The following is a 16600-nucleotide window of genomic DNA, read 5'->3' as shown; positions in this document are numbered from 1 at the left end:
TTGAAATATCAAAATAAAAATGTTATGAAACATTTTTTTAATATAATATTATGAAAAAAACGTTTTCGCAACGTTTTTTCTCGAAATATTGCGATTCAACATTTTTATATTAAAATCATATAAAAAAGTGAATACCAATACTGCAATTCACTTTTTTTATATAGAATTAATATATAAAAGTGAATCGCAATATCGCAACTCACTTTTATTATATAAAATCAATATAAAAAAGTGAATCGCAATATTGCAACTCACTTTTATTATATAAAATTAATGTAAAAAAGTGAATCGCAATATCGCAACTCACTTTTATTATATAAAATCAATATAAAAAAGTGAATCGCAATATCGCAACTCACTTTTATTATATAAAATCAATATAAAAAATGAATCACAATATCGCAACTCACTTTTATTATATAAAATCAATATAAAAAAGTGAATCGCGATACCGCAACTCGCTTTTTTTATATAGAATCTATATAAAAAAGTGAATTGCAATACCGCAACTCACTTTTATTATATAAAATCAATATAAAAAAGTGAATCGCAATATCGCAACTCACTTTTATTATATAAAATCAATATAAAAAAGTGAATCGCAATACTGCAACTCACTTTTATTATATAGTAAAATCAATAGTTTCAGGTCAACAGGTCAATCAGGTCAGGTCAATCTTCATACCTGACCTGAATTTCAGGTCAGGTCAGGTCAGGTTACCTGAATTTGGCTGACCTGTTCGGAGCTCTATAGGTCACCCTGTGGCTTAAGGTAAGGTTTACATATAAAACTCTTTAAAGATCCTACTAATCTACTATAAAAGAAAATTTTATGTTACATTGTTTCAATAAAATTTAAACAAATCCTAAGGTAAGGTTTCATATGAAAATGAAATTTCTACTGGTAATATATCTTAGTATCACTGGTAAAAAAATGGTCTATCCTACACATATCCTACACATATCTTACATATATCAGGTACTCAAAATGTAGAAAATCATACACAAATAATACACATATCATACACATATCGGGTACTTATATATATAGTATACCTATCAGGTACCTGATATATGTATGATATATATATTAGTACCCGATATGTGTATGATATGTGTATTATTTGTGTATGATTTTCTACATTTTGAGTACCCAATATGTGTAAGATATGTGTAGGATAAATCATTTTTTTACCAGTGGTAGTAGGCAAGGTCCTATATTATCATTTAAGAATATTATGTTCAGTATCACCTTCTTGTAAAATATTTTTTAATCAACTTTTTATATAAAAAGTAAAGTTTTGTATGAGCCAGCTTGAGTTAAGCCATAGTTTTGATCAGCTTAGCTTGAAAAAACAAATTTTGGCCTGAGTCAGAATAATCTGAGCTATAAAAATTTTGGCTTAAGCTGAAGTGAGCTGAGCTGAACCATGAAAATCATGGCTCAAGCCAAGCCAGACTTAAGCTTTATCTTCAGAAAAATGTTTTGCAACATTTTTTATTAAAGCACTGAAATAAACATTTTTTTCTAATATAATTTTATGGAAAAAAATGTTTTCGCAATGTTTTTTATTAAAGAATTAAAAAAAATGTTATGAAACATTTTTTCTAATATAATATAGTGAAAAAAATGTTTTCGCAATATTTTTTTACTAAAAAATTAAAAAAAATGTTGCAAAATATTTTTTTCTAATATAATATAATGAAAAAAATGTTTTCACAACATTTTTTTACTAAAGAATTAAAAAAAATGATGTAAAACGTTTTTTTCTAATATAATATAGTGAAAAAACGTTTTTGCAATATTTTTTACTAAAGAATTAAAAAAAAGTTGTGAAACATTTTTTTTAATATAATATTATATAAGAATAAATGTATTTGTAACAGCCTGTTACATATTTTATTTGTAACATTCTTTTTTATTTTTTTTTAATAATAAATTTAGTATGTGGTTTACAAATAAAATTTTTATATGCAAAATTTAATTTGAAAAACTTTTACTTAATGTATTTAAGACAGTTTTATAGACAAAATTTCAAGTTATAAGCAGTTTCTTGAAATTTTTTAAAAAATTCTTTTGTCTTAATTATACGACTAATCTTTTGTTTTTGTTTACATTATGCCTGATCTTAAATTTTAATTGGATAAAATTGGGGGTTATTACAAATAAGGTGTGTAACAGACTGTTACAATTAGATTTATTCATTATATAAAAAACATTTTCGCAATATTTTTTATATGATAACTTAAGCCAGCTCAAGCTTTTTGAGCTGAGCCTATTACTGGCTTGAGCTTTTTGAATCAAGTCTATTACTAGCTTAGCTTGAGCTCTTTTCAAGCTGTCAGAGCCATAATAATTTTAATTTTCGCGAATTGGGGCTCAGCTTGTATTGAAAAACTTGATGAGCGCCTCATGAAATGAACTTGACTTTTAAATGATAAAAAGTAGTTATTGTAAATAAAGAAATCCTTAAAAAATTAAACAATTTTACAAATTTAACATTATGTAAATAATAGATAATAAATTTATATGAATATAACATTTTTTTTATTTTTTAAAATTTAAAGCAAATATCATAAACTTACAATAACTATAATCAATCTTGATTATTAATAAATAGAAATCTGATATAGATAATTATAAAGGAAAACAGAAATACAGAATGGCAATTATTGCCATTTTCAAAATGGTTGAAATTTGATAATTTATATGAGGTGATGACAAAAACACACAAAAAAAATACACAAAAAATTATATCAAAAAACACACTCAAAAAAACACATGTAATGTGTGTCATGTAATACAAGATCACAAAATCTTAAGTTTTTTTTTGCACTAAAAGCTTTTAAAAGGTTGGAATTGACACTAAGTCATAAATGATCTATGATCACGTGACCAAGATAATATTTAATTGACGTTCATTTTTTATTTATTTTTATATAAAATTTAAAGCCTATGCACAAAATGAATAATCCAAGTTAATAAAGAATTCGAATATGTTGTTTAGGTTAAATTTTAATTATATTTACCTATACCAACTATAGTTTATTACACCAAATTTCACTTAAATAACGTTCAAGATAAAAAAGATTAATCAATTAAATAAATTTTATTAAAACAAAATCCCATAATATGACATAACAATAAATAAACAAACTTTGTAGCTACTTATTAAAAATATTCCTCCCTTTTCTTTCTATTTCAAAACATAAATATAAGATTTTAATTATTAATTAGTTAATAAGCTTTTAAATAAAAAAATTATATAGATAGAGTATTTCTACATAAATATGTAAAGTAGTGCCATAAAATACCATTTTACTGCTTCCCAAAAGGACTGAAAATACTTTGGTTAGTTTAATTGTAGTGTGATTCTAGTGTAGTGTTTTTTTTATTTACTGTGATTTAAGTGTGATTCTAGTGTGATTCAAGTGTGATTCAAGTGAGATCTTGGAGTTAAAAAGTAAAAATACCAGTCTATTTTTGACTAAACCTTACAAACTCATAGTATACACATGTGTTTATTGAAATATTAAAAAAAAAATTTAGTAAAACTATAAAAAATTTAGACTTTAAATATAAAGAACGAAAATTTTTTTTCGTATATAAAATTTTTTTTGTGTTACATGATTGATATCGATTTCAACCATTTTAAAAACCGCAATAATTAATACATCAATTGCAGTAGTAAATAAATTTAAAAGTGGTTTAATAGTACTATTACTATACAATCCAAGATGATATAAACTATCAAAATCATTTTTTAGAATTTTAATGTGATTTCTTTGAGTATAATAAAAAAAAAAAAAAAAGAATTTTAAAAGCTTTGATTTATAATTTGATTATTTAAAAGATAAAGAATAATTTTTGCTTTTTATTTTATTTTATTTTTTATTTTTTTATATATTAAGTAGATAGAAGTAAATTATTTATAATAGGATAGATTTTTGTTTAAATAAAGAGCATTGAGTATCCTCTTATCTGTAATGCAGGCAAATTTGCCTGCAAATTTTTTAACCTTAGATTACTATATAATAAGCATATTAAATATGGCAAAAATTGACAAAATACTATACTACAACCCTTCATCTATAATAAAACTAATTTTGGTTGCAAAATTTAGAAAATTTAAATTTCTATGTAATAAGCAAAAATAGCAATAAATTTTTATCGCAAATTCTCATAGGCAAATTTGCCTGCAAAATTTTTGAATTGGTTTATAAAGTTTTTTACTTAAATTTTTATATAAAAGTTATTAAAATATTTAACTACAAGCATATAGGGAAATGTAATTTGTGTTATGTATTACAAAATTGCAGGTAAATTTGCCTGGGAATTTTATAATTTACTGCAATTTTCTGTAATACGTAATTTCTATCAGTATTGTAACATGTAAAGTTGTACTATAAAAGTTTTTCTTTTTACGTTAAAACGATTTACAAAAAGCATTTTTTATATAAAATAATGTATAAAAAAAGTTGTTTTTATGTAAAATGATCTACAAAAAGCGTTAATTTTGTGTTAAAATAATTTAAAAATGCACTTTTTTGTAAAAAATGATTTATAAAACTCTTTATTTTTCAATTTTTTTTTTACAAAATCAGTGTAAAAATAGGCTCTAAAATTCAAATTTTTGTATTAAAATCACCAAAAATAATGCAACAATGTTGCAAATTTTGTATAATTGAAATTTATCATTAATTTGATCAGAAATTTTATCAATCTTTTTTTTTAATGTTGTTTTTTTTATTCAATAATAATGACTAGTATAATTAAAGAAAATAAAAATAATTTTGAAAACTATATATATTTGTAGTTTATATGAACATGAAATTTAGATGATGAAGATAGAGATATTTATAAAGATAATGGAAGTAATTCTAAAATTAATAAAAGATCAAAAAAAAGGATAAAAATTCACAACCTTCATTAGAATTTACACTCTATCAACATACTTATTTTTTACATAGTTCAGATGTAATATTACCAAATTCCCTTCAATTTGAAAATCTTACTTTATATTCTATTTTTTCTCAATTTTTTTCTTCACAACAAATCAAATCCATTGTCAAAAATACGAACATTTATGTTTATTATTAAATTACAAAAGAAAGTAATTCATCTGAAGAAAGTAACAAGGGTTGCAAATGGACAGAATCAAGTATCAATGAGCTAAAAATATGGCTTGCTCTTGTTATATATATGGGTATTTTTAAATTTTCATCTGTAGAAGATTATTGAAAAACTGATAATATCTATCCTATTCACAGTATTACAAAGTTGATGTCCTTATTTCAGTTTTAACAGATAAGTAAATTAATTTAATTTTAATTAAAAAATACTAAATAATTAAAAAAGCTAACAATAAATATTTTTTTTTTATATTTTTTATACATAAAGTAATATTTACATATATTAGATATCACTAAACAATCCAATGTCTTCTCAAAATTAGAACCACTTGCTTCAAATGTTGTAATATTTCCAAAAAACTTTATGTACTAGCATCAAACGTTTCAGTAAACAAAATGATAGTATGATTTTCAGATAGAAGCGCATATATATTTCGAATAAAGAACAAACCAACTAAAGTTATAGCTGATTGCAAAATTGTAAGACCACCCTATGATTTTTTAATTTGAAAATTTGATATTTTGAATTTTTCAAAAACCAGTAAAAAATCAAGTTAAAAATCTGTTTATTCAACTCCTTAAATAAAAATAGAAATATATCATATGATTCAATATAAATAAATTACTTTAAAATCTATATTAATTTTAAGGAGTTAAAGTTATTACCAAAATAGGTATTTAAACTTCAAATTTTTAAATTGAAAATCATAGGATGGTCTTACAATTTTGCAATCAGCTGTAAAGCTTCTAATATTACTGCTATTATTAATGTCAACAAAATTGGTACTGAAGTGTATTATTTAGCTCACTAGTTACCAGTATCATAAAAGACTTTCAATATATTTATAGATAATTATTTCTTTAGCATAAACTTATTTTCATTTTTTTGTGAAAAAGGTATTGATGCATATGGAACTGTCTGAACAAATACATTAAAATATCCAGTATTTTTAAAAAAAGAAAAAGAAAAAAAGAATAACTGAAGTGGAATTTTTTAACTAGTATTGTAGTAGATAATGTGTTGGTAATGTTATGGGTAGATAGCGGTTCTGTAATAATGTTAAATACAATACATAATATTGATAATAAAGTACAAAAGAAGTGAAGAAGACTAAGAGAAATAAGTACTAACAGCAAAAAAGTCAGTTCTGTATTTGAGAGTACTTCTTGTAAAATCTTGCCAATTCCAAAGTTTATCAATAACTATAACAATTATATGGGAGGTGTTGATGTTGCTGATTAACTATACAGTTATTATTCAACACAACTAACTGTTTTTTGAACTTGGATGCCATTGTTTTTTTGGCTGTTGAATACATTGATCATAAACTTTTATCTAATTAGCAAAAAATTGAATTTAATAAATAACCATAAGAATTTTCAGCTATATTTGATTCATTAGTTAATTAAAGATACAATTGATAATTATTCTTTCCTAAAATATAATAAAAGTACAAGGAGTAATGATATGAAAGGTGGTGGTATTTGAGTTGTAAGTTTATATGAATTACTATTATGTAGATTATTAGGAAATAATCATTATGTGAAGTATAGAAATAAAAGAAAGGCTTGTTTGTGATGTAGATATTAACAAAAAAAGAATAATGGAACTACTTTACAGAATTTTTCTCAATTAAATTTTTGGTGTTATAAATGCGATATTCCATTATATTATAACAAAAATTATAAAATTTCATACTCTTGATAAAGAATAAATATTTTTATTAATTTTTTGTTGAAATATTAAAGTTGAAAACTGTTGCAATAATAGCTAAACCTAATAAAACTTTTTTAAAAAAAATGATCGATAGTTAGATCAGTAAGTCATGTGACTGATGGCTAATGCTGAAATCACAGTACTAATCAGTTTTATTTTACTTTTATAAGTGAAACAGCTTAAGCTTTTTTGAACTGCACCCTTTAAGAGAAATTTACAAGTTTAAAGAGAAATTTCTTAAATTTATAATATTATTAATAATAAATAAATTTAGTATATAGAAAACTTTTATTTATACATATTTAGATGAAAAAATTGTTATAGGTATAAAGTCCAGAACTTAAGATATCCAAAAATATATAATTTGTTTTTGTATTACACATTAAATTTTTATATGATATAAACTGAAAATTCAGAATTTTCGCAGGCAAATATGTCTGTGAAGGCCTATAGACAAAGGGATAATAATAATAAAACAAAAAAAAAATTTAAAGCATGTGATAGATGAACCAAATGTAGCAAATGAATTAATTTAGAATTTTTTTATTCATATATTAGTTTGTAAAAAATATTTGTGAAAGAACTTGTACTCAAAATGAAATTGATTTTTCATTATAAAAATTATGTGTGATATCTCGCATATATAATTAATAAAAATTTTAAAATATGTAAAGACTAGAGAGGCAATTAAGAAAAATCAGAAAATTATGATTTTAAAGGATAATTTTGATGAAAACAGTAGTATAATACTAGAATTAAGAAAACTCATCATAAAAATAAACTCTTCACCACAAAGAAGAGAATGATTTTCACAACATCTTAATATATTTTCTGAAATAAAATCTTTAAACCTAACGTATATATATTACATTATTATAAAAGTACTATAAACTATAAATAGGATCATAAAAGATCTTAAAATCACAAAATTTAAACAAAGTATAAATTAGGTACACATATTTTTAATTTACTATGGTTTAAGTAAACTATATTCAACAATAAAATTGTAGTACTAAAAAATCTTATAAAAATTTAAAAAATAAATTTTAAAGAAAATAAACTGGTAGTTTTATTCTTCAAGACAAGTACTATTAAATTACCGGTCAGATATTTGAAAAAAAAATCTATATAAAAAGTTATAGGCATTTAAAACTAAGTGATTTTTATATGATCAGCCCTAAATTTGAAATAAATCAAATCACATATGCTCTATCTTATTGATCAAAAATTTTTATAATTCAGGCTGAAATTATGATATTTCAATGCTGGCCCAAATTATTACATTCATTTGATCATGAGAAAATTCCTTTAACAATGAGAAAACCTTCTGATTCATGAGAAAATCATCATACGTGAATGAGAAAATTTTGATCTGGCTTTACTGATGTCACATAAAATAAAATGATAACAACAAGTTGAAGAGTTTCAATAAATAAAATTTTCATCTTGACATAAAATATTATGTACGAAATAGTGTAATATAAAAATTCTCATTTTTTATTGGACAATGATATGAAAATTTGTACCAGAAAATTGAAACATCATCACGTGATTGTTGAATATAGTTTATTTGCATCATATAAATAATACTAGACATAAAAATCTGATGGAATTCCACCCACTTGATGCTAAAACATATACTAGTATTATGAAAGGTAATTATTAAAATTTATGTAATTATATATAAATATGGTTAAATTATTTTAAGTTTTAATATTTTTTTTTAATTATTATATTTTATATAGGCTTTTATTTGATGATTTTATAATTCTTCAACATGATTTTAACAGTTTTATAATTACATCTGAAGAATAGGATATAATTAAAGAACTCTGTTATATAATAGAGGTAGTTTGTTTATATATTTTATTTAATTTTTTATTACAAAATAATATATGTCATATATTTATTATAATTTTTAGAAATTTTACAAAGTAATGGAATTCATGTCATTTTCATAATACATTACATCAGTGATGTAGCAGGACAGTGTCCCACAAAATTTTGATGTCCTGTCCAAGTCCAATTTCATTTGTCCCGTCCTAGCCCGTCTAAAATATTGTCCAATTTATTAATATTATATATAAATCATATATTTTCTTATAATGAATTTTTGTCCTGGACATCAACAACATCTTGTTCAAATCCTGGACTATTTCGTCCTATCCTATCCAAGGACATGTCCTAGTCCCAGTTACAACACTGCATTACATTATCATCATCTATTTCAATTTACAATGTTTTATTTGATTATCTTGAAAAATTAATTGATGAAAAAAGTACCAAGTATTGTTATATTGAAGAGATTGGATTATATACATGCTGCCCAAATTATTTTAGGATGCCATAATTATAATTTGGGATGTCATAATTCATTCAGTTTATATATAATTTACTATGTAAAGTGCCAAAATAATTTGGGATGTCATAATTGAATTTGGGATTTTACTTATAATTACGGCAGTCCAAAATAATTTGGGTGGCATGTATATTGGATTAGCTATTAGAATAAGCTATCATCTTATTATTCTAAAACAGATAAGTCAAAGTTGTATTATATTGTGACAAATTGGTATTTTTATTTTTACAATATTTTAAATTTATTTATTAATCAAGTCTTTAAATCTTATTAACAATTAGTTTTCGATTCACAGCGTAAATTGAATTATTATAAAAAAATAAAGAAAAATATCAAAATATTTCTAATTTACAAACTAATATTAATACTAACTTCACCACCAATATAAGTGAAAATAATTTTTTTACTTGGATTATTTGATTATGAAAATAATACTGTGAATATTGATGAACTTGAAGATTATCTTTATAAACCTGTAATATAGATGCTTTGCAGTAAAAAAAAATGAAACTACTGAAAAAATTCAAATTTTCTTTTATATGCTAAAAATATTCTAAATGCTATAATTTGTTCAGATGATTTTATATTAACTCATTTTTTATTTTTTTTAGTAGTTTTGTTCTTTTTTACTGCAAAGTGCTTATATTACCTAAGATAGATCCTTTAGAATAATGGAGAGTAATTTTATTTATTATTTATCTTTTACTTTTCAAATAATTTAAATTCACATGTTATTATACATGATAGTTAAATGAAATTAGCTATCTACAACTTTTAATTATGATATGTGATTACTTAGGTATTTTAGATGAGAATATGTAACTTTTTTTTAATTCAAATTTAATTTAATATATATGTGTTTTAAGAATTGAAAAAAAAAATGATCGTAAATCATAATTCATTTTTTTTCTTTTAATTTCATAATTCAATTTTAATTTTTTTTGTAATTCAATTTTTTGTACATAATTTTAATTTTTTTTATAATTATAATAATTTTGTTAATAATACATATTAGTTCTTGTATAATAAATATTATTAGTTGTTTATTTTGTAAATATATTGAATTAAGTTAAAAGAAATAAACTGTTTAAATAAAAGTATTAATTATACAACAATTTAACAACTTTAATGATAAAAATAAAATTTAAATTATATATTTCTGTGACTTAATATATCATTTTTTTAGTCTTTAAAAAAAGTAAAAGAATGGTAACCCTATAAAAAATATGTATACGGTTTTTACACTGTATATACGTATTTTTGATACAGTTCGCATTTTTACATACGGCATATCAGTATAATGTATACTGTTTGCAAAATGTGTTTAGTAAAAAATACAATAAAGTATACGGTAAACATACTGTATGATACGGTATATTAAATTCATACGTCTATAACGTATACCATTTCTACTGTATATCAGTATTTTGTATACGGTTCACAAAAATATTGTAAATGAAGGATACGGTATACGTATTATTCTACAGTATATTAAAATTCATACGTTTATAACGTATTTTCTACAGATATACACAGGTCAAATAAATAAAAATCAGATTTTTCCCTTTTTAATATGGCTATCTGATTTTTTGGCAATTTTAATATAATATTTCCGATTTTAATAAATATTTTTGATTTTAATATAATATTTCTGATTTTTAACATGAAATTGCCGATTTTTGGCTATTTGTAGTAGGATTTTTCGATTTTAATATAAAATTTCTAATTTTAATATATAACATGTGATTATGTATTACGGTTTAATATTTATTTATTAACTTAGATTTTTTTTTTTATTTCAGTTATAATTATTTTTTTGCCTCAAAAACTTTACTAAAATACTTTTTAAATACTTTATAAAATAGAATTAAAATATTTTTTTTCTTAAATATAAACACATTTAAATTAAATAACTCATAATTTAAAATATAAACAAATATTATATTTTTTTTACACATATTTCAAAGTATTGTTTGAGCATTTTGGTTAAAGTAAATCTTATTCTTTTAATTAAAAGTAGTTCAGTAAGTTTAAAACTGTTAAGATATTAATCTTCATAAAAGTACAGTTAATATTTTTGGAATTATTTACATTTTTTATATAATACAGTAGTATTAAGTTACAAATTTTTTTACCTTCAGAACGTATTTTGAGATCTTTAGCCAAAGTAAATCAACTTCTTATATTAATTGTAAGTTGTTTAGCATGTCAAAATCTACTTGAATATTAATTTTCACGAAGGTACAGTTAATACTTGATGAGTTATTCACGATTTTCACAACGGTACTCATTCACGAATTTTATTTTTTTCCGTTTTGTCACTTCAGAGCGTATTTTGAGCACTTTATCCAAAGTAAACTAACTTTTTATATTAATAGAATGTTGTTCAGCATGTCAAAATCTACTTGAATATTAATTTTCACGAAGGTACAGTTAATACTTGATGAGTTATTCACGATTTTCACAACGGTACTCATTCACGAATTTTATTTTTTTCCGTTTTGTCACTTCAGAGCGTATTTTGAGCACTTTAGCCAAAGTAAATCGACTTCTTATATTAATTAAAAGTTGTTCATCATGTCAAAATCTACTTGGATATTAATTTTTACGAAGGTACAGTTAATACTTGATGAGTTATTCACGATTTTCACAACGGTACTCATTCACGAATTTTATTTTTTCTATTTTGTCACTTCAGAGCGTATTTTGAGCACTTTAGCCAAAGTAAATCGACTTCTTATATTAATTGAAAGTTGTTCAGCATGTCAAAATCTACTTGGATATTAATTTTTACGAAGGTACAGTTAATACTTGATGAGTTATTCACGATTTTCACAACGGTACTCATTCACGAATTTTATTTTTTCCATTTTGTCAATTCAGAGCGTATTTTGAGCACTTTAGCCAATGTAAATCGACTTCATTTATTAATTGAATATTGTTCAGCATGTCAAAATCTACTTGAGTATTAATTTTCACGAAGGTACAGTTAATACTTGATGAGTTATTCACGATTTTCACAACGGTACTCATTCACGAATTTTATTTTTTTCCATTTTGTCACTTCAGAGCGTATTTTGAGCACTTTAGCCAAAGCAAATCGACTTCATTTATTAATTGAAAATTGTTTAGCAGCTTAGAATCTACTTGAATATTTATTTTAATGAAGGTACAGTTAATATTTGTGGAATTATTAATTTTTATAATTGTGCATATTACATTGAATTACAAGTAAATTTATATTCTTAAATGTATTTTGTTTAAAATTTAATTATTTAAGATTAGTTTTTTATTTAATATTGCTTAATAAAATATTTTTTAAAATTTAATTCAATATTACAATATAATTTTTTATAAAAATATATATTTCATAATGTACAGTATATACAATTTTTTTGTATAGTGAAAAAACTGAAAAATGTAGTTAAGAATTGGTAATACGGCTGTAAAAAGTCACAAATCAGACAAATATAGCTAAAATCAGCAATCCGATTTGAATATGCAATTTAAAAATTGGCATATCCAATTTTTGTCAATTCGTACTAAAAATCAGCTACAAAAAGTTACAAATCGGACAAATATAGCCAAAAATTGGCTATCTGATTTTTTTGCCAGTTTTTATTTATTTGACGTAAGTTTTTCTACACTTTAAAGCATCAAACAATACTAGTATCCACTAATATATACTACCCAAAAACTCACTGATGTAAAATCACAATTATTAAAAATTCGCAAGAATTTTTGTTAATACTGTTTAATTTTTAAGTTCAAAGTCTGATTGATAATTAAGGATGGGTCCGCAAATGATTTTCAAATTCCGCAATATTGCGGATTTTGAAGTTGAATTGCGGTTAGTAGCCTGTAATTCTGCAATTCAGTTTTGGTGTTTTCTTACATACAAAAAACACCAGAACTAATAGGTTTTTTATACAAAAATGCTGGAACTATTGCTTCCGGCATATTTTTTAATTTTTTTTAATAAAAACGCCAGAACTATGGGTTCCGGCGTTTTCTTTTAATTATTTTATATAAAAACGCCGGAACTATAGGTTCCAGCGTTTTCTCTTTAATTTATTTATATAAACGCCGGAACTATGGGTTCCGGCGTTTTCTTTGATTTTTTTATGAAAAACGCCGGAACTATAGGTTCCGGCGTTTTCTTTGATTTTTTTTATGTAAAAACGCCAGAACTATAGGTTCCGGCGTTTTCTTTAATTTTTTTAATTTATGTAAAAACGCCGGAACTAAGGTTCCGGCGTTTTCTTTAAATTTTTTTTTAATAAAAACGCCGGAACTAAGGTTCCGGCATTTTCTTTTAATTATTTTATATAAAAACGCCGGAACTATAGGTTCCGGCATTTTCTTTTAATTTATTTATATAAAAACGCCAGAACTATGGGTTCCGGCGTTTTCTTTTAATTTTTTTTATGTAAAAATGCCGGAACTATGGGTTCCGACGTTTTCTTTTGAATTTTTTTATGTAAAAACGCTGGAACTATAGGTTCCGGCGTTTTTTGCTTTTAATTTTTTTACATAAAAAACGCCGGAACTATAGGTTGCGGCATTTTCTTTTAATTTTTTTATGTAAAAACGCCGGAACTAAGGTTCCGGCGTTTTCTTTTAGTTTTTTTTAATAAAAACGCCAGAACTAAGGTTCCGGCGTTTTCTTTTTAGTTTTTTTAATAAAAACGCCGGAATCCAAGCTTCCCGGCGTTTTTCTTTTAATTTTTTTTAATAAAAACGCCGAAACTATAGGTTCCGGCGTTTTCTTTTAATTTTTTTTAATAAAAATGCTGGAACTAAGGTTCCAGCGTTTTCTTTTAATTTTATTATGTAAAAACGCTGGAACTATGGGTTCCAGCGTTTTCTTTAAATTTTTTTTAATAAAAACGCCAGAACTATAGGTTCCGGCATTTTCTTTAAACTTTTTTTAATTAAAACGCTGGAACTATAAGTTCTGGCGGTTTTATTTAATTTTTTTTTATGTAAAAACGCCGGAACTATAGGTTCCAGCGTTTTTTTTAATTTTTTTTTATGTAAAATAATTTCTTTTATTATTAATAATAAATAGAAATATTTTTTTTTTTAGTAGTAATTATATTTTATTAAAAAAAAGAAAGTTTTTTTTGCGGACATTCCGCAAATCCGCAAATATTCTGCAAATCCTCAAAGTACCGCAATTCAATTGCGGAATATTTGAGGTACTTTGCGATATTTGCAGATTTGCGGAATATTTGCGGGATTGCGGATAATTGCGGATTTGCGGATTTGCAGATTTTTAGATTTAAAAATCCGCAATGTTCCGCAATACCGTAAATCGCAATTATTCCGCAATTACATATTTGCGGCACCATCCTTATTGATAATACTAAATTCAAAACTCAATTATAAATCATTTTTATAAATTAGTATTAAGATTTTAATTTAAAAATTAAGCAGTATCAAGGAAAATTCTTGCGAATTTTTCTTAATACTGCTTAATTCTAATTTAACTAATTTAGTATTAAGGCTTTAATTTAAAAATTAAGCAGTATCAGGAAAATTCTTGCGAATTTTTCTTAATACTGCTTAATTCTAATTTAACTAATTTAGTAGTATTAAGGCTTTAGTTTAAAAAATTAAGCAGTATCAAGGAAAATTCTTGCGAATTTTTCTTAATACTGCTTATTCGCCAATTTGTGGAATTAGCCAAAATTAAGATTTTCATAAAGATTTGCACATTTTAACAAGAATTATGTTTCACAAGCTTAAATTATATGTGTTACATAATCAGATGATCTAAATCTATCAAAAAATAAAAAAAAATTTTTTAATGTTTATTCAAAAATAACAATGGCAACTACTTTCTTTTTTAATCACTTTTCAATCACTTTTCAATCACTTTTCAATCAGATTTTTGTTAGGTGACTTAGAAAAGTTTATAGGCATATATAGCAGGTTTTTTTTAATCAATAATTAAGAAAACAAATATTAATAATTTATATTAATAAGAAAAATCTTTTTTCATTTATTTTTAACCTTAGTTCCTTCTTTTTTTTAGTAAAAATATACAAAATAAAAATGTGAGTTATGCTTTAGAGTTTTTGAGATGTTTTTTTTTGTTTTTTACTATACTGATTTTATTCTACTTGTTAATTACTTTTTAAAATTGATTTTATTAATTTATTCAATTTAAAACAGAAATTGCAAATAAAACCTTATTAAGTAAAGTAAAAAGAGCTCAATAATACCTGTAAAGATCATCTTTTGGTAAGAATTATAATTTTAAAAATTTTTGTATCAGAGTTTTATTCAATTAACAAAATCGTTAATATATCAGCGTAAATACATGCTAAACACATATATTTATATTCATATGAAAGGCCAGAACCTAAACTACCTGAACGAAAAAAGATCATTCAAATTGAATTACTAGATGTGAAGATATTAACGATCAAAGTCAAAAGTTAAAAACAAATACATTGAACGTAATTATTCAGCAACTTGTGATTCAATTCATGCGATATTTGGTTTATAGATAGCTCTTGATTACCTCTTTCTAATGAATATAAATTCATTCATCTAGCACAGATACACGTTAAGTTATTCAATCTTTTGTCATGACAATTATATTTAAATTTTTTAATTTTAATGATATTATTAAAAAAAATCAAAAAATAATATAATCAAATCAATTTTATTTATGTCAGCTGGTGTGAATCTATCATTTTCATGTAACTTGTATTTGCATTTGCTTAATAAAGTTAGTTTTTTGAATATAAAAACTTAATTCCATAAATCAGCCCATATGTTAAGAGGAGTTACACATATCACGTAATATTCATTTTATTATAAACCTTATCCCCCCCCCCCTGTTAGATTTCATAACCAATCAAATTATAATATTTATAAATCATATGATTTAAATAAGTGTAACGTAAAATTTTAACTACCCCCCTCCCCCTATAATAATTACATAATATATGTAACCTCCCTAATTCTAATTTAACTATTAAGCAGTATTAAGGAAAATTCTTGCGAATTTTTCTTAATACTGCTTAATTCTAATTTAACTAATTTAATATTAAGGCTTTAATTTAAAAATTAAGCAGTATCAAAGAAAATTCTTACAAATTTTTCTTAATTCTAATTTAACTAATTTAGTATTAAGGCTTTAATTTAAAAATTAAGCAGTATTAAAAAAAATTTTTACAAATTTTCTTATTAAAAAAAAGAACTTTTAAATTACTAACTAATTGAACTTTAAAAACAATCTGTATGATTTAAATTTTAAAAAAATACTTCTGCTTTTTAATTTTCGCATTTCTATATTTAACCAATTAAAATTCAGCTGATCGCTGATCACATGCATTAATAACACGTTATTGTTTATTTTTTGTTTGTTTTTTCAA

This window comes from Rhizophagus irregularis, chromosome 30 (genome assembly GCF_026210795.1).
Source record: "Rhizophagus irregularis chromosome 30, complete sequence".
Lineage (NCBI taxonomy): Eukaryota > Fungi > Glomeromycota > Glomeromycetes > Glomerales > Glomeraceae > Rhizophagus > Rhizophagus irregularis.
The sequence above is the reverse complement of the archived record's forward strand: the minus strand, read 5'-3'. Positions refer to the sequence as shown.